Source organism: Protopterus annectens, chromosome 5.part0 (assembly GCF_019279795.1).
Source record: "Protopterus annectens isolate FY-2018-M chromosome 5.part0, PAN1.0, whole genome shotgun sequence".
Lineage (NCBI taxonomy): Eukaryota > Metazoa > Chordata > Ceratodontiformes > Protopteridae > Protopterus > Protopterus annectens.
This window is the reverse complement of record NC_056735.1, coordinates 1,491,219,128-1,491,238,651: the sequence shown is the minus strand read 5'-3', so window position 1 is coordinate 1,491,238,651 and position 19,524 is coordinate 1,491,219,128. Positions and strand designations below refer to the sequence as shown.

The following is a 19,524-nucleotide window of genomic DNA, read 5'->3' as shown; positions in this document are numbered from 1 at the left end:
CTTTTGATGATGAGACAAATCCAGGAAAGAATGGCAAAGAAATATAAAATAGAAATATAAGTTAACAAATGGAATAATCATTATTTTATGCTTTTTCTGTATATGATGTGTTTAATATTGCATTACAGGGAAAGAAAATCACTTTTTTTGGAAAGGAAAGCTTGACATTTTGAGTGCTGCTCTCCTTTAAAAGAAGTGAAAATATGTTGTGCACTTAGGACCAACAAAACAATGCAGTCATCATGCATTACCAGTGTAGTATTATACTGTATGCAGACACACATGCCAGTACACACATCCATGTGACAGCTGATGGTAGACAGAGCCACATCATAGTCAAATGGAGTGCTAGGCTGGGTAAAGGACCCGTCCTCCTCCCTAAATTCAGCCATACTGATATCCCCATTAATTGACTGTCTCAAATTTTCATAACACACTATGCAAATCTGTCAGTATGCATGCTATTTTCCTTTTTTTACTTTTGCAATGATCACTGAAATTTTAATTTCATTTAAAACTGTTATTTCAAATTTTACAGCAAAAACAATGACAGTCATTTGCTAAACAAAAAGCAATCTTATGCTGCAAACAGGTGTAGCATGAGCAACTGCAGACTTTTCTTCCCTTGAAGTTCACATTTATTGAAAATATTTATTTTATGTATTTTACATTTATTTACCGGGAAAGTCCGACTGGATGAGGTCCATTTTCAGTGGAGGCCTGGGGATAAAAGCAACACGATAATAGGAAATAAGACTTTATACAAAAATGCAGAAGTACAAAAAGAATACAGAAGTACAGAGTCTTTTAAAGTCCTTGTCTACTCCTTCTAGCATGTCGAGGGATCAGTTGCTAGTGTCCTCTCCTGCTCAGCTGGTGAATCTGGGAATATTGAGGCAATGTTACAATTGTCTCATGTACATGGACAACCCTCTCCTTCTCCCACAAAACACAAGTACATGCGAGAGATGCAACTATATAGCCAAACTGGAGGCTGAGCTCTCTCAACATAGGACTGGTAAGACCAGACAGGAGGAGAAGGTAACCACACACACCACAAACCCAGTCTCACATAGTACTATCACAACTTCAAATCATACACATAAATACACAAAGACATATTCGGAGGCTCTGATCAAAAATCTACCAAAACAGCAGAGGCCACCAAAGCAGACACCCAAACAACTGCCACCTCAGGACACAACACATGCAACACATAGACCACATAGTCAGTGTGCCAAACAGTCACAGCCGTTAAGGCCAAACACAATGCCAGACACACTCGTCATTGGTGACTCCATAGTCAGACACACTGACATCCCGCTCACCAGATTGAACAAGGAAAAGGTCACAGTAAGCTGCCTGTCGGGCGCTAGAATCCGCCACATAACGCAAGCACTCAGGTCTCTCAACAGCAGGTACAAGTACGACTCTGTCATTGTCCACGCTGGTGTGAACGACCTGAGACGTACCTCCTTGGACTACATGAAAAGAGACATAGAGGAGCTCTCTGATTATGTAGCCCAGGCAGGTATGACCCTGACCTTGAGCAGTATCCTACCTTCACCAAGAATGATGCCACAGTACAGAGACAAGATGATCAGCTTTAATAATTGGCTTAAACTCTGGTGTCATTCAAAGGGGATCCAATGTCTGTCTGCCTGGGATGACATGTTGGACAAGCCACGTTGCTTCGCAAGGGACGGCTTGCACCTGTCACCCCTGGGATTCCGGATATTGGCAAAGGCTCTTGCCACCCCCATAGTGCCTTTTTAGGCAAGGCTCAAATTCTAAACCTACCACCCTAGAACACAAAAAAGGAAAAAAACTAAGGGTAATGCTGCTCAATGCCAGAAGTCTCAACCTCAAGATGCACGCACTCGAGGCCCTTCTCAGTATGGAGAACATCGATGTCTGTGCTGTGACTGAAACCTGGTTCAAGGCTCCCGAGAGCACCCCGGCACTATCAGGCTTTACCTCATATCATGCGTTCCGGCCCCAAAATCCGGACAACACCAAGAAAGGAGGGGGGGTGTCTATATTCATCAAGAACACCCACACCTCAATGTTGGTGGCAACGCACGATGCATCGGAGACCATCCAGGTGCAATTAACCATAGGCAAGACTGCTCTGCAATTTGTAGCATGTTACAGGCCACCCTCTCAGTCTCAGGAACCTCACATGGCTTTCCTGAAAACACTGGAGGGGATAAATGTATCTCCAAACACCATCATACTAGGTGATTTCAACTATCCGAATATAGACTGGGATCACTACTCAAGCCCCAACAATCTAGCCCAAAGGTTCCTAGAGTTCATAAACTCAAATGCCATGGAACAGCTAGTCACCATTCCCACAAGAGGAGATAACATACTAGATCTCATCATCACGAACATGGGGTCACAATGTTCAAAACCGGAAGTATACCCTTCACTGGTGAGATCAGACCATAAACTAATCTCACTGGAAGTCCACATCCGCCCCACCTGAGATAAAAAAGACCACAGTGAAGAACTTCTCAAAAGCCGACTTCACACTTCTAAAAGCTAGTGTGGTCTCTTTTAAGGTCCCCGAGACTGCGGAAACCATTACTCAAGCCGCTGAATCACTTACAAATGCCTTCTACCAGCACCTACGGGACTGCATGGATCAGGCAATCCCAAACAAAACAAAGACCCTTTGTACCAAAGGCAAGCGTCCAGTTTGGTGGACCTCAGCCATAAACAAGCTCTACAACAAAAGGAGGAAGCTACTACAAGATAGAGCAAAATCCTTAAAAGGGAAAACACCCTTGATCATTATAAGTAAAAAATTAAGATCTCTCATAAAATCATCCAAGGCAAATTTTGAGAGAAAAGTCGCTAAGGACTCAAAGGACAATCATAAGGCCTTCTTTAGCTATGTTAGAAACCTGGGAGGAAACTCCCAGATATGCTCAGAATTAGTTCAAAATGATGTAAAAATTACTGAACCTACAGACATTGCCAACATACTGGCTGACAGGTTCAGTGCAAACTCCCCCCCCCCCAAAAGGTGAGATATCTATACCAGAGAATTATAGCCCCCCAAACATCTCTAACGCTCAGGTGAGAACTGCTCTCTCAAAGGCAAAAAACACAGCATCCATGGGACGAGATGATGTCCCCGGATGTGTGCTCCACGAACTCAATGAAGAATTAAACCCGCAGTTAGGGCAGCTGTTTAATCTTAGCCTCACCTCAGGATACGTGCTTAAGGAGTGGCGTACGGCAACTGTGGTCCCACTTCACAACGAAGGTGCCTCCACCGACCCGGGAAATTACCGTCCCATCAGCTTGGCAAGCTTGATCTGCAAAGCTATGGAGAGGATCATAATGGAACTCATAAATAAAGACATAGGAGACTTGCAGACTTTCGATCCAACACAGTTTGGCTTTGTCAAGGGCAGATCATGCCTTTTAAACCTGGTGGACTTTTTCGAAACAGTCACCAAGGCCATTGATGAGGGAAAGGCAGTCCACACAGCCTACCTCGATCTGGCAAAGGCTTTCGACACAATACCCCACTCAGGTATCATTGAAAAACTCATCAGCTTAAATGTAAACCCATACATCACAAGATGGGTTGCAAATTGGCTAAGTGACAGAACCCACAGGGTCAGAGTTGCTGGCGCCATGTCAGACTCAAAGCCTGTCACAAGTGGTGTCCCACAGGGCTCAGTCCTGGGCCCTCTCCTGTTCGGCATCTACTTTTCAGAAGTACAAGCAAACACAGGAGGATTATGGCTGACAAAATTTGCAGACGACTGCAAACTGGGCGCCATAGTTGAGAACACATCTGACACAGATATCCTTCAAAAGGGTCTTATAGAAACGGAAAACTGGTGCCAGAACCATGGCCTAAAGTTAAACGCCAAAAAATGCATAGTCATATCCTTCGGGAAAAACAAGGTTACCCCTAGCTACCATACAGGCGGCAACCCACTAAGCACAGAAGAGGTTATCAGGGATCTGGGTACCCAGGTTGACAGTAACCTTTCATTTGATACTCATGTTGCCAAAGTAGTTAGGAAGACCTTCTACATTGCCCACCTGATCATGAAGGGATTCACATCTAGATCAAGGGAAGTCATCGTCCCCCTGTACTCATCACTCATCAGGCCAATGATTGAGTACAATTCCCCATTCGGAATGTATCTGACACGACACCTGCAGCAACTGGAAAGGCCCCAAAAGTTCCTCACCAAAAGGATAAAGGGTCTCAAAAATATGTCCTATGCTGCCCGAATGAAGGAACTTCAGCTCTACTCAGTCGCTTACCGTCTGCTCAGAGGTGACCTGTGCCTGACATACAAGGCAATGTCCAACCCAGAATTGATGAACATGCTTCACCTCAAAAAATCTAGATCCCTCAGAACTACAAGGGCGGGAGACTTAAACCTTGACACGGTTATTAATAGGATGTGCTGGAGGGACAGATTCATCACCCAGAGACTCCCTATGCTATGGAACAAAATCCCGGTACATGTGAGGCAGAGCACCTCGCTGGCTTTGTTCAAGAGAAATCTTGACCAATGGATGGGAGATTGCAGATATACCCCAGGGATTATCTCAGTGTCACTGCTTGACAGAGGCACAACAAAATAATGGGCATAGTATCCTCCAAACTAAAGGGGTGGCAAAAGCCACAAAACTCTGGCTAGGCTTATAAATGCCCTTGGGCAGATAGCCTAGTATGAACCTATGAACCTATGTGTTACCATGCACACAGACAGAGCATTGCTCAGATCTGCTGCAGCTCCTGCAGTCTTAAAACCATAAAGCATTTCACTTTTTCCTACAGGAGTTAATAAACCATACTCCACCACAGACATTGTGTCTCTGGCTCCCTTCAAAACTGTGGGAAAACATCTTTATGGCTTAACCCATAAAGTAATTTAATTTCAGTAATATTTTTCAAAGTCAGGTGGATTAACTTCCTCTCTCCCAGTATATGTGTTTGAAATGTATACATTTAAACAGTTATAGTAATGCATGTACATTTCTTTTCTGTCCAGCAGGAAACACTGTTGATGCATTTTAACACAAGAAACATTATAAATACATTGCAAACACAAACATCTGTACAAATCAGTTTGATAAACAAATGATAAATAATTCTTTACAAATTTTCAGCTAGCTGTGCTGGTATATGTTACACATCCACTGTCCTATTTCTCCTGGCATGGTTGGCAGTACCTCCTATGGTCACAATATCAAATATGATGTTCTGGACTCTGTCAAATGACATATAGTGCAGCACTAATTAGCATCTATGTAAAGGATTTAGGAATTCAGAAGACCAATGTGAAACACAATTGCCAGCAACCTGGGACAACCCACTGGATGCAAGTGTCCCTTTTGAGAGGCAGCCCAGGAGCACACTCTGGTGAAATGACTTGGTCAGAGTCACACAATAGACATAAGAAGGCTGAGAGAACCAAACCCTGTACTAAAGAAGCAGCTCATTTACAGCTCAGAGTCCTACTCAGCATTGCCATCAACCCTTTTTATCATTTTGTACATGGGGTCTGCACTAAGAATCAGACTGTTCACACAAAGTAATTCAAACCTGTGCACTTAACAAAATAAGCTAAATTAAAAATATATTCACAGTTAAAATATTAATATTAAAACTTTTAGACTTCATGCTGTGCAATTTATTCACAGCTAATTGATAAACACCCTGTCAACAGTCAACAAAACAAGGAAGCTGGAAGCCAGAGATCATATACAAAGAACATTGCTAATATGAGTGTACTGCTATGCAATTGATTTACTAGTGGGTCTTGCAGGAGTCAAGTATTTACACATTCACGTAAACTATAAATTCAGCCATTTCTATGACTGTACATTTTAGATATCTGCTTGAGATCAAGTGAATGAATATATTCGCAAATAACAGGCCAGAAATGTATCTCAACTCGCTTCTATCAAAACAGTACTGTGGAACCCGTTGCACCCCCCCCTCCCCCGCCCTCTCAACTTCTTTGCCCAGAAGTCAGAAAAATATTTTAAATGCTTCTTTTAAAAGCTTAGAAAATTGCTAGAGTAAAAAGCTTTGCATTACCAAACATTTTCGGAAGGATAGAAAGTCTGCAGCATATCTTCTTCTTCCAGCTTTTCCCTGTTAGGGGTTGCCACAGCAGATCACCTGTCCACTCATGATTGGCAGTAGAGTTTTTACGGTGTTGAGTTGCCAGCCCGGCACCCAACCTTCCATGGAAGGCACACGCACACACGCACTCGCGCCTTAGGCCCAATTTAGAGTGCCCAATCCGCCTACAGTCTTTGGGATGTGGGAGTTAACCGGAGCACCCGGAGGAAACCCACATGATCACAGGGAGGACATGTAGACTCTGCACAGAAGGCACCCCAGCTGAAGATTGAACCGGAGAACCTCTTGCTGTGAGGTGACAACGCTAACCGCTGCACCACCGTGGCCACCCTAGAAAGTCTACAATATTTGTCTGTCATTATTTAATGAAAGTGATCCAGAAGGCCACAAATTTTACGCGGAATGAATAAAAGTGCCTCTCAACTTCTTTGCTCAAAAATGTTGGAGAAAGCTAAAACTAATGAGAAGCAAAGGTCCAAAAAGGAACACATTTTACAAATTGTTCTTGATTTGTTTGTTAACCAGGTACTGTGTAAAGTGTACTTTTCAGAGGTGACCCAGGAGGACTGAGTAAGTTGCTCAAAGGCATGCATTAGACAAATGGAGGTGAAAAGATTCAAACCCTGTACTTTTGATTATAGGAAACAGTTTAACAGCTCAGAGCCTTAAGTGCCAGACAACTCTCTTTTTAAAATGTATTTTCTAAGCAGCGATAACTATGAAGCTCTAAGGACTGGCATTTTTGACTGAAATCTTCAATGATTTATCAGTAAAGGATTCTTGCCTCTGTTTGCCTACTGAGTGACTTTGAGCAAAGTAGATAACCAGACAATGCTCCTGAACTGGGGACTTGGTTAACAAACAGAAAAAAAAAAAGTTGGGGTATAAATACAAGTTTTATTAGGAAGTTCAATGATATTTCTATATATGGTTTGTATGTAATAGCATTAAATCCAAGGGATTAACTATGTTGCTCAACAGTCCCTTCTGAAGCTCATTGAAACTGAATGGAGAAGTCTTACTGCGGCTGCTCTGCGGCTGCTCTTGTATTTCTTGTATTTCATTTAATAATATTCTAATTTCGGAATGATGTTTCCTAGTTTTAACTGTAGTTTAGCAGTGATATTCCTCATTTAGAAATGCTTTGAGTGCTAATCATATAGAATGTGGGCTGTGGTATTGTTGATGGTGCAAAAGTCTTAGGATTGTGTGCTGTAACCGCCATCTTTTGAAGTTTTCTTGCTGCACTACAAAAGGAGAGTTTATTCATGTTGCGTCTGCAGCTACATCACTGACAAAGAAAAGTTACACTAGGACAGAACAGTGGTCAGAAAATCTTAACAGCTGTATTGCATCCATAGATCAGTTAGAGTGGACATTAAAAAAGGTCTAATCATCAGGAAAGAGCTGCACATTGTGATACTTTGATGGTATATTGCTTTAGTCTGTCATGATCCAGGAGCCTTATGCAGTGAAAGTCCCACATAGAGCTTGCAGTATAAGCAAATGCATTTAATACCTTTTCTAGTAAAACATTTGGGTTTACTTGACATTACAGTAGTTAAAAATGATCATTGTCCAACATATCGACCACACTATTTCACCCCCCACTTTAACAATAATTAAAGAAACTGACACTGCTTAAAAGCAATTATCCAGAGGCTGTACCTCCTGTATTCCCAGTATTTAAGTATGCTGAGACTAAAATAAATCAACTCCTGATTTCAAGTCAGTGCTAGCACATAGGAGGTTATATTGCACACCCTGTGGAAAACATTATCCTAAAGATTACAGTTAAAGGGATCTGGATATTTTACAGGGTACTGATAAACTTATCTTTGGTAGATCTTGATCATGCCAATGTACAGAAATCTCCCTTCATGCTGCCATCTTGTGTGCTTTGTAATTCCAATATTAATCAAAAATTGGTACAGACTTTCATTAAAATCCTGTACTGTTTCATGTTTACTGCCCCCTTGTTAGTGTGTTAATTTTTTATGAACTACACCAGTTTCTGGTACTGAAAAGTATACTTTGTTTTTGCCTCTGTGGAAAACTATCTTAACTTGACATTGTTTTTAGCTTGCACATCTTACCCCATCTTAAAAGTGTGATCCATCAAGTAATGGGGGTATGGCAGGACAAAATGGTAAAATAAAGTCAGAATGTGTTTCTTATGTGTGGTAGCTTGTATCTCCATAGCACAAATTGTGTTACAGAGTAACAGAAGAAAGAGCAGAGATGGATGTGTAGGTCAGGGAATGAAACAGTCATTATCATTGCATATTCCTGGCTTACATGTTAAGGAAGAACTGACAAGAATATTTATAGTAGCCCCTTGTTATTTTAGAATTTATCCCAGGCTTTCAGTAGCACACAAGACTTAACGTTAAAGTGTACATTGAAAACAGATAATGGCCTATTGTGTAAGTATCTTATACAAGCCTGTATTGAAAAGATATGTCATGGAAGAGAGTGTTGTCATGTGATTTACTATGAAAGTTTTTAGCTATTGATAAGAATCACGTCATTAAAGAAGTACTGTACAAATGTTTGTCTTCCACACACAAGTTCTAGGGTTGCCAGATGTCCGGTTTTTGACCGGACTGTCCGTTTTTTTGAAAAGTTGTCCGGTTAGAAATTTCATTCAAAACCAGACTTTGGTTTTGTTTTTAAATTTTGTGGCGCTGACGCTGATGTCATCACGTGCGCAATGACATCAGGTCCCTCAGGGCTACCAGCCTGTCGGAATTGAGCTCAAGGAGCTCACTTCTGGTAGTGCGAGCGGGAAGCAGAAGCCAGCATTTAAGGAAGGCAGCATTTTCAGAATGCAAGCGAGCAACAAGAGTTCAACTTTGATCGTAGTGGCAGCATTTAAGCGGGTATCAGCAGTTCCACTTTGGATAGTGTTTAACTTCAAACGGGGAAGGCACAGCAGAAGCCAGCATCGGGAAAGCAGCTTTAGCAATGAAGGTAGTGTGTGTGTGTGTGTGTGTGTGTGTGTGTGTGTGTGTGTGTGTGTGTGTGTGTGTGTGTGTAGGTATGCATGGGGGGTTAGGGAATATATCATGTAGATGCTCTCAATTTTCCCTGATTCTGCAAAATGATGTCTCTGATATTGACTCATATTTTGGTCTGTTCTGTGTAAAGCATGTTTTTTTTCCTGACAAATCAACAAGGAGTCTGAACATGCATGGCTTCCTCCTAAGTGAAATGTAGAAATATAGCTTACTCTGCCTTTCCGAGCTTCCTTGCATTCTGATTGCAGTCAGGAAAAAATAGAATTTCTAGAATCATAATTTCCAACTGCCATAAACCTATCAATGGGCCTTTTTAAGGTTAAGCTGCACCATGTTTTATGAAATAACTTGATCTGCTTCAGTTCAGTTCAAACTTAAATATAATCACCCCGGACACGTTATAACATCTCAGCTTTAGTGTTTCAAATTTAAACTAGAGGTGATATATGGGATATTGTGTTATTAGCTCCATTGGCTTTACTTTCAGATTGTATAGCAGTGTACCAGAAGCCAGACCATATGACATACAGCAGTCTGAGTAAGGCTTGAGGTGCCAAATATTTAAACGCAAATAGATATAACTTGCAGGTTTAAGACATTTTCTGGCAGTATGATCATGGCAGTATCACACTTGATTCATGAAGAAACCCCTAGAATGATCTTCCATTGCATGTGCACTTAGAGATAAAAAATGAAAATGGAAAGGAGGACAGTGGGGTTACTCTTATAAACCTTGGAAGTTGCTAGAGTAACATGATTTGATTTAGCATACAGCATTGCACTAAATAATGACACACAACTGAATTTCAGACTTAGAATGCGTTTTCTGAATGCTGTTAACACAGTATATTACTCTAGCAGCTTTCTAAATGTACAAGAGCAGTTTTCTGTGCCTTTGTTTGCTCTTGTCCGTCATTTCGGAGCTGAGATTGGTATAGCAAAGGTGTGTAAACTGATGACCCTGCTAGTTTCTGACCATCCATTAGCTGTCCACATTAAGCATATGCTCTGTAGCTTTCTATAAAAGGCGTAGGTTCATTTTTCAAAAGCTGCAAGACCAGTTGTGTCATTATGTATTGTTTCATACTAAACATGTATTTTCAGACCATGCTATACATTTTCTGGTCTGTTATTGATGTAAGATATGATTGTTGTTAGTTCTTAGAACATTTTAAAATGTTATCATCCCAAACTTGGGAAAACAATGTGCAATGCTGTTTAGATGAATGTGAGATTTAAAGGCAGAGTAGTTTTAATGCTAAGTCTCTTTTTATTGTGAGACTGTATTACTTTGTTTAGCATATGTCTATCAGTAGTTTGTGCTATAAAATTTGAAATAAATGTTTTAAATTAAATCCAAATATCTGTAATCACTGTAGAATAAAGCACAAGACAGTATGCAGAGTGAGAGTTTTTAACAGTGTTTATGGCAACTGGGGAGAAATCGGCTGAAAGCAGGCATCCAGAACAGAAAAAGAGGGCGTTCCCATCGACTGGTGTCATGATGAGGTCACAAAATGGGTGGGGCATGGATGGGAGAGGGGGTGGGAATGGGCAGAGTTATGGGTGATGCAAGGGGCGTGACCTTAGTCCGGTTTTGGCCACAAAGAAAGCTGGCAACCCACACACTAGAGTTACCACCTGTCCCACTTTGCGAGGGACAGTCCCTCTTTAGGCAGTTGTGTCCTGCGAAAATAATCAAGACATAGCAAATGTCTTGAGATTACAGGACAAAATTATATCCTAGGTTTCTTTAATAGTTGCATAAAACAGTTATTTTATATATGGAACTTCTATACGTTATGTGAAGTAGCATAAGCAATTCAAATGTTACTAGAATAAGCTTTTATTTGTGCAAAAAAGTAAAGTTCTGTACTATGCATGGCTGTAGGTATGTTTTGTCCTGGAAAATCTAACATTTCTACAGAACATGTCCCACTTTGGGCATTTGAAAAGGTGGCAACCCTACTACACACAACCACAAACAACTTCTAAAACCAGTCCCAAAGCCAGACACAACATTAAACACAAACCTTGTCTATAGTCTGCCCTCCCCAGATAGTACAACAGAGTTTCACAGATCTATTATTACATAAAAACAATGGGCCAGATTCAATAACATCTACACTTAGTGTACACAATATGTATTCAAGAACATCCTCACTCAGAAAGATTATACTAAGTGTATATGTAGTCTTCACTTTGTGGTGACCTTTATGAATCTCCGTCAGTATTTAAAACTGCAAGAAAATCAGTAAGAAAACTAAAATTAGGAGGAAGAAGGTGCGAGTTATGCTTGTGTGATATGTTAACTCAGAACAGTGTTCAGTTAGTGTAAGCATTAATGAATCCCAGGGAATGTTTAATTTAACATGAAAATACTGATGACTTCAGCTTTAAATGACTCCAGAATATATTTTGTAAGTTCCTTCTGACCTTTTCTAACTTGTGCTACTTTGTGTAATAAGCAAATGAATAACTCTTTGATTTTATATGCAGGTTTATTTTTTTGTATATTTAGTTCTTGTGTTTGCCTTGTTTTATTTTGTACAAACTTCCTTTGTTGTTTGCTGTCTAGTTCCTGGATTGCGATTAAAAGGGGTTAATGAACATGCCCACCTACTTGGTGATCAAACATACAAATGAATACATAGACATTTTGGAAGCTTTGATAGTAATTTGGGTAACTTTTACAAGTGGGTTGTTTGTCTCATTTCTAAGTCTCTTTGTCTATGTTTATATCTGCTACAAATTTGCATTATATCATCAGTAAAATGTGTGGTGTAGCCCAGTCTATCACTTCATGGAATGCACATATGTGGAGTAGGCCAGTCTATCATTTCATTTAATGCACATATGTGTCAGTGCATATCACTTAATTCTCATACACATATAGATGTTTGTTTAGGGGCATTTTATACCATTTTGTAGCTCTGTCTTCCATTTAACACTTGTGTGACTATTTTATGAGTTGCTTTCTTGTACTGCAGATTGTTGCAGCCAGTGTTACAAGCTGGAAACAGGAAGTGAAGAAATGTAGGAGTATTGACATAGGCAAATAGGAAGTGAAAAAAATAAACCAGAAACACCTTATGAAGAACTGCTGTCAAGATATAACCATTTAAGTGCTATGAGATACTGAAGTATTTATACCATGAAGCTCTAGTCAGATGACTTGCTAATGGTGACTCAGTATTAGAGAAAGACTAAAGGACTTGTTTGACTTCGGGATAAAGCTCATTAACAGGGCATAGCCATAATCACTTGAGCTAAACTACCAGAGACATTCTAACAAAGCAAAACAAATTATCTGTATTTGTCAAAGTGCATTCTAGTAATCCTCCTTTCATTTAGCTTGCAACACTTACTAAAATGGCAGAATAAGGGGGCACAGTACATTAAAAAAGGTAATGGGTTTATGACATGTGATTAGAGTTTTGCAGTTCTGTCGCAGCAGCTCATTAACTTGATTTTAAGAAGTGACGTACTAGAAACCTAGTAGCTGCATTAACACTCGATAAATGTGACTGCGGAACGTCTGGCCACTTGGCTTGCAGAATGCAATATGTTACCTGTATCTCCAATAGGTAGTCCAGTATTTTACCCAAGAAGCATCATTGCTAGCTTTCAGAGTGAAATTTCGTAACTGTAATGTGACTACAGTTGCAGTTTATTAAATAATTTCTTTTTCTTTCCTGAAGTACAACACAGTTTGGAAATCAGAGCTTATGAGGATACCATTATCGATCTCCATGTTTAAAGTCGCATTGCAGTGTTTTTATGGTGTAGTTACAGAAGCAGTAGTAGTTGCATAGTCAGTAGGCAAGATGCCAATGCAATTTACAGGGCTAAACTCACTTGTGTCATGTGTGTAATACACTATGCAGTATATTTTACTGCAGGTTTGTGTAAAGAAAAGTAGTAATTATTTAGAAAACATGAATACTAAGATACATTTATGAACATGGCATTTCTAGGACATTTGTTGCATACAGATTCATCCTTTATTAAACTGATGCTGTCTTGCAATGTCTAATTACTAAAACTGTACTCTAGTTTGTAGAGTGACTTTTAGAGGTGCAGATACCTACTTTGTTACTCTACATTGGAAATTATGAAAAAAGAAAGCACATCTTTTGATTACACTCTATTTCCTCCTCTTTTAAATGTGTATACAGGTGACTGTATTTCTCTGCTTAATATCTTCTTCTTTCGGCTTTTCCCAGTTAGGGATCACCACAGCAGATCATCTGTCTGCTCATGATTGGCAGTAGAGATGTTCTTCATCTCACATTGCTGCAGTCCTAACACTTGGGTAGTCCGCTGTCCCTCGGTCGGCCCGAATATCAGAGTATAAGGCTGACGTCGGTCAAGGCGCATTTGACTGACATCAGAACGTCAGGGTACAAATGCGCATGACCGACGTCATATCCTCAGTCTTTTTTGCCGCATGGTCCGATGCAGAAGCAGTGTTGCAAGTGCCGTTCGGCGTTCTGAAATATTTCGAATTCGGAGTTTCAGACCGAAGTCAGAGTTGGTTAAGTACCCGTTGGGGAATATTTTGTTTTTTTCTTGCCTCAGTGGTTTACCAGATGTCAGAAAAAGTGAATAACTGTATTTCTTGTGGGAAACAGATACCGCATAGGGATTACCATAATTTGTGTATACCTTGTTTGGGACCTGAGCACGGCGTTGTTGGGTGTCGCTTTGTGCTAGGTTTAATAAACGCACTATAAAGCGAAGGTTGGATTGTGCCAGGTTGGTCTTTGGGAAGCGGTGCAATTACAATATGCCGTCGGATGCTCCGGCCCCGGCTTCCTCAAAGAAGCGCAAGGACAAGGCAGTTAAACCTAGGTTAGAGGAGTCGTCTGAACCGGACGCCGGTTCTTTAGAGGCGTCAGTGGAACCGGTGGTTCCGACGGAGGCCTCTCTGGAGTCCCAGGGAGAAACTTTGTTTTTACAGGATGTGGCCTCCCAGGAGGCAGGTCAGGCTGTAGGGGCTTCTCAGATAACTGTACTCCCCTCCCTTCCTACGGTGTCTAGGCCCTCTCTTTCTGCTTCCAAGGCTTCTCCTAGAGGCAGGTCTGATTTTGCTTCTGTGGGTGTCCCTCCTAGTTCTTCAGGTTCTGTGCCCAAGAAGCACATGCTTAAAATGGCAGAAGATTTAATTACTTTAATTAGGGGCTCTATGCCCCCTCCTGATAAGAGGCCTAGGATGGAACCTGTGTTGGGGGATTATGAGCAGGCTTCGGATGTGTCCGAGTCTTCGGCTGAAGACTTGCAGGAGTATTCTCATTATTCTGATTCTGATGTGGATGATTCTACTCCTTCTGCTTCTCCTCCTGAGGATTTTTCTTTTTCAGAGACCCTTCACTCCATGAGAGAGCATTTTAAATGGGAAGGTCAGGATTTCTCTGATTCCAGGAAAAGGCTTAGGGAATTTTTGTTTTTACCCCAGCATAGGCCTTTAGCTATACCTCCTGTTCTGAATGTGGTGGAAGATGTGTTTGCAGAGGCTTCTCTTAATCCGGATTCTTTGCCTCCTGCTCCTGTTAAACCAGATAGGTATTACAGGGTGCCTGAAGCTCATAAGTATCTTTTTAAGAGTCCTAGGGCAGACCCAGAAACTGTTAGCCAGGGGCCTAAGGGTGTTAAGGCTTCTGTTGTCAAGAATCCGGTTCCTGCAGATAAAGAGGCCAGGGCCTTGGATAGATGGGGAAAGAAAGTTTATACTTCTTCCACCCTAGCCATGAGAGCTTTGAATTGCCAGTTTCACATGTTAAAATATCAAAATTATCTGCTTTCACAGTTAAAATCTAAGGTTGATGCGCTGGCGGAAGGTATTGATTGTAAAGAGTTACAAGATTTAGTGCATGTTTCTGAACAGGTGGGTAAGCATTCTTTGCAATGTGGTTTTGATGCTGTACAGGCCTCCTCTAGGGTGGCTGCCACTGGGTCAGTTCTTCGCAGGCATGCCTGGCTGAGGGATCAAAATTTATCTGACCATGTTAAAACTAGGATTTTGGATGCCCCTTTGCAATCTGATGTCTTGTTTGGTTCTCCTGTTGAGGCAGTTTTAAAGAAAATGGAAGACAAGGCTAAGTCTATGCAGACTGTTAAAGATTTTTGCAGGTTCAGCCTCCAAAGTTTAGTAGAAATTGGCCTACTAAGGGTGGACGATCCTTCTTATGATTCCCAGTCTAGGGGTAGATCTAGACGTGGCAGGGGCAGAGGTCAGGGCTCTTTCAGGCCTAGTACTGGGGGTTCTCCTGCACAGTCTTCGGGTGAGGGCAGGGGTCAGTCCTTTCGTAAACAGACCCAATGACCTACCTTTTCAGCTGCCAGAACCTTCTCGCCTGGCAGCACCTTTGGGAGGAAGGTTGGCACTTTTCAAAGAAAATTGGAGTTTGATTACCCAAGACAAATGGGTACTGGATATCATACATCACGGTTACAGGTTTTATTTCCATACCTTGCCTCCTTACAAAGGCATGCCAGACATTCCTCCTCAACAAAGAATAGAGGCTCACAAGCAAATTTCACTGTTACTCCAAATAGGGGCCATACAGCCGGTTCCTATGCCAGAAAGGGGCCTAGGATTTTATTCTCGCCTGTTCCTAGTACCAAAGAAGGGGAACACGTGGAGACCAATTTTGGATTTATCTATCCTCAACACTTATCTGGACATTCCCAAGTTCAAAATGTTGACGTTGCAGCAGCTTTTACCTCTGCTGGGCAAAGATCATTGGATGGTAACTTTGGACCTCAAGGAGGCTTACCTTCATGTTCCCATCAGACTAAGTTGCAGGAAGTATCTGCGTTTTCGAGCTGGGACTTCTCACTATCAGTTCTCTGCATTGCCCTTTGGCTTATCTACTGCCCAGAGTGTTCATGAAAGTTCTGGCTCCAGTGATAGCTTTCTTCAGGCTAAAAGGAATACAGATCTATCCTTATTTGGACGACTGCCTGATTCTGGCTCAAGGAAGGGAAGAGCTTCTTCATCATTTGGAATATGTGATAGCAGTGCTAAGATGCCTGGGGTATTCTGTGAACGAAATAAAGTCCAGTCTAGTACCCTCTCAGGACATGTGCTTTCTGGGTGTGAGACTGAATACAGCATCCCAGATGGCCTTTTAACCCCGGACAAACAAAAGAGTCTATCCCTTTACTTCCATCAGCTATCTCATCAGTCCGGGCTGACTGCAAGGACAGTCCTTCAAGCCTTAGGGTTCATGGCATCTTGTATTCTGGTGCTTCCCAATGCCAAACTGCATATGAGGAAGCTACAATGGTATCTCAAAATGTATGGACACAGCACTGCCAGGATTTGGACACTGTCATTCAAATAATACCTTGCATGCAAAAGTAATTATTATGGTGGGCTCAGGAATGTCACCTAAACAAGGGACTCTCTGTGACCCGGCCAGAGGCGAGTCAGATTTTAACGACAGATGCCTCAGACATAGCTTGGGGAGCTCATCTAAATGGAAAGTGGATACAAGACAAGTGGCCTGCCAGACTACAACATCTACATATCAACATGAAGGAGATGTTAGCAGTCCAGTTTGCATTAATAGCTTTCAAGGATTTACTTCTTCCAGGGCAGGTGTTGATTCTAACAGACAACACAACTGTCATGTGGTACATCAACAAGCAAGGGGGAACACATTCTTATCCTCTATGCAGGCAAGCAATGATTTTGTGGGAGACTGCTCTCAGTTTACAACTAAGTCTTCAGGCAAGGTTTCTGCCGGGAGCACAGAACTCCTTAGCAGATGTGTTAAGCAGACAAATCATGGATCCCCACGAGTGGAAACTGGATCTTCATGTATTTCAGAAATTGACAGTGTCCTGGGGAACTCCAGACATAGATCTGTTCGCTTCTCCACTAAACCACCAGCTGCCAAAGTTTTGCACAAAAAGGTTTCATCCCACAGCTTGGAAAGTAGATGCTCTTTCTTTCAGTTGGAAAAATCTTCATGTGTATGCCTTTCCACCTCTGCCTCTCCTCTCAAAGGTACTTCTGAAGGTCAGACAGGACGAGCCAAGGATGATTTTGATAGCTCCAGATTGGCCTCGACAGCACTGGTACCCACTACTGAGAAGTCTAGTACGGAAGCCTCCATGGCCTTTGCCTTTGATTCCACATCTGTTGTCCCAGGAGGACAGTCATTTGCTCAATGTCAAACTTCACTCTCTTCACCTAACAGCATGGCATATTCTGTTTTAAACCATAGAGGGTCTCAACTTCCACAACAAGTTTTGAATGTGATCTTGGAAGCTAGAAGGCCTAGTACAAGGAAAGTGTACGCAGATAAATGGAAGAGATTTTTATTTTGGAGTGCAGCTAAGGATTTGGATGTTTCTGAGCCTGATTTAAGTGTGGCTCTTCAATATCTTACTGAGTTATTGGACAAAGGTTTGTCCTTCTCTTCTATTAAGATTCATGCTGCAGCAATTTCAGCTCACTACGATTGTGACCCACCATTGTTTTCTCATCCTTTATTCAAGCAATTTCTTAGAGGGGCAAAGAATATAAGACCCCCACGAAGGGCTCCTACTCCTGCTTGGGATCTCAATTTTGTGTTGGAGAAACTCACTCTACAACCTTTTGAGCCTGCAGCTACTGGTGAGTTGAAATATTTGTCATGGAAGACTGCTTTTTTGTTGGCCATTACCTCTGCAAGAAGGGTTTCTGAATTGCAGGCCCTTATGGCAGTTGAGCCTTTCTTAATTTTCCACAAGGATAGGGTATCTTTACGTACTAATCCTTCCTTTATGCCTAAAGTGGTTTCTAGTGTGGCTTTAAACCAAACTATTCATTTGCCTACTTTTTATGCAAATCCCCAAACTAAAGGGGAAAAGATTTTGCACACTTTAGATGTACACAGGCAGTTGCGATATTATTTGGACAGAACTAAAGGGTTCAGACTATCTCAGCAGTTATTAGTTTCCTTTGCTTTGTGCTCTCAGGGCAAGCCTGTGTCAAAACAAACTATTTCTAAGTGGATTGGATTTTGCATTGCCTTCTGTTATTCCCATCATGGCAAAGAGATTCCAGCTGGGATTAGACCTCATTCCACTAGGGCTACTGCCACTTCAACAGCTTTTTTGAGGGGGGTGGCTACTAAGGATATTTTGGAGGCAGCCACTTGGAGTTCAGTGCATACCTTCTCTAGGCATTACCACCTTCCACTGTACTCTAAATCCAGGGCTGGTTTTGCCACTGCTGTGTTGCAGGGCATTTTGGCAGCTCCTGCTTCATTATAGTTTAGCCATCCTCCCTTACCTCTGCTTTGAGATTCTACCCAAGTGTTAGGACTGCAGCAATGTGAGATGAAGAACATAGTACAGTTTTGTACCTACCATAAATGTAGATGTTCAAGATCCACATTGCTGCAGTCCAACCCTCCCTCCTTCCCCTCTGTTGTTTGAGGTGGTTGTGTGGGTTGGGTTATCCTTCTGAGGTATATTGCATTTTGTATATTTTGTATATATTATACATATTTTTGGTATTAGGCTAGTTGGTTGTTTAGTTATTGTCTATGGGTTTTGACCTTTCTTTTTAGGGTCTTCTGACATCTGGGGCAAGAAAAGACTGAGGATATGACGTCGGTCATGCGCATTTGTACCCTGACGTTCTGATGTCAGTCAAATGCGCCTTGACCGACATCAGCCTTATACTCTGATATTCGGGCCGACCGAGGGACAGCGGACTACCCAAGTATTAGGACTGCAGCAATGTGGATCTTCGAACATCTACATTTATGGTAGGTACAAAACTGTACTTTTTACGGTGTTGAGTTGCCAGCCCAGCGCCCAACCTTCCACAGAAGGCACACACATGCATGCACTCATGCTTAGGGCCAATATAGAGTATGTAATCCATCTACAGCATGTCTTTGGGATGTGGGAGGAAACCGGATCTCCTGGAGGAAACCCATGTGACCACAAGGAGGACAAGTAGACTCCGCACAGAAGGCACCCCAGCCGAGGATCGAACTGGAGAACCTCTTGCTGTGAGGTGACAATGCTAACCGCTGCACCACCGTGGCCTTGTAACAATAAAAAATTGCATTTGAAGTACCCTATTGAATTGGTAGGTTGGAAACTACTCCATATGTGCTTTTTCTCTTTGGCAAAGTTCCTTCACTTTTCAGTTTCCCAAGGTTGGCTTGCCTGTTGCTGGCAGGTGCTGTGGTATGACATGTTGGGTCTAGTAAGACACTGTCCAGTTCTTTCTTACCATTTTCACAGTTTTCCATATTTCATGTTGAAGAAACGTAACCTCTCTAAGTGCTACTGCAGCTATCAGGTTACCAAGGACTCGCATCTCTGCTTCCAATACTGCCTTAAAATGGAACATAA

General features: G+C 41.7%; 1 protein-coding gene across 11 annotated transcripts in view; it reads left to right on the top strand.

Moving 5' to 3' along the window:
• The window catches only part of TENM4 (teneurin transmembrane protein 4), a 4,497,462-nt gene that overhangs the window by 3,118,792 nt on the left and 1,359,146 nt on the right, over positions 1–19,524 (top strand). The gene's annotated exons all lie outside the window — the stretch shown is intronic.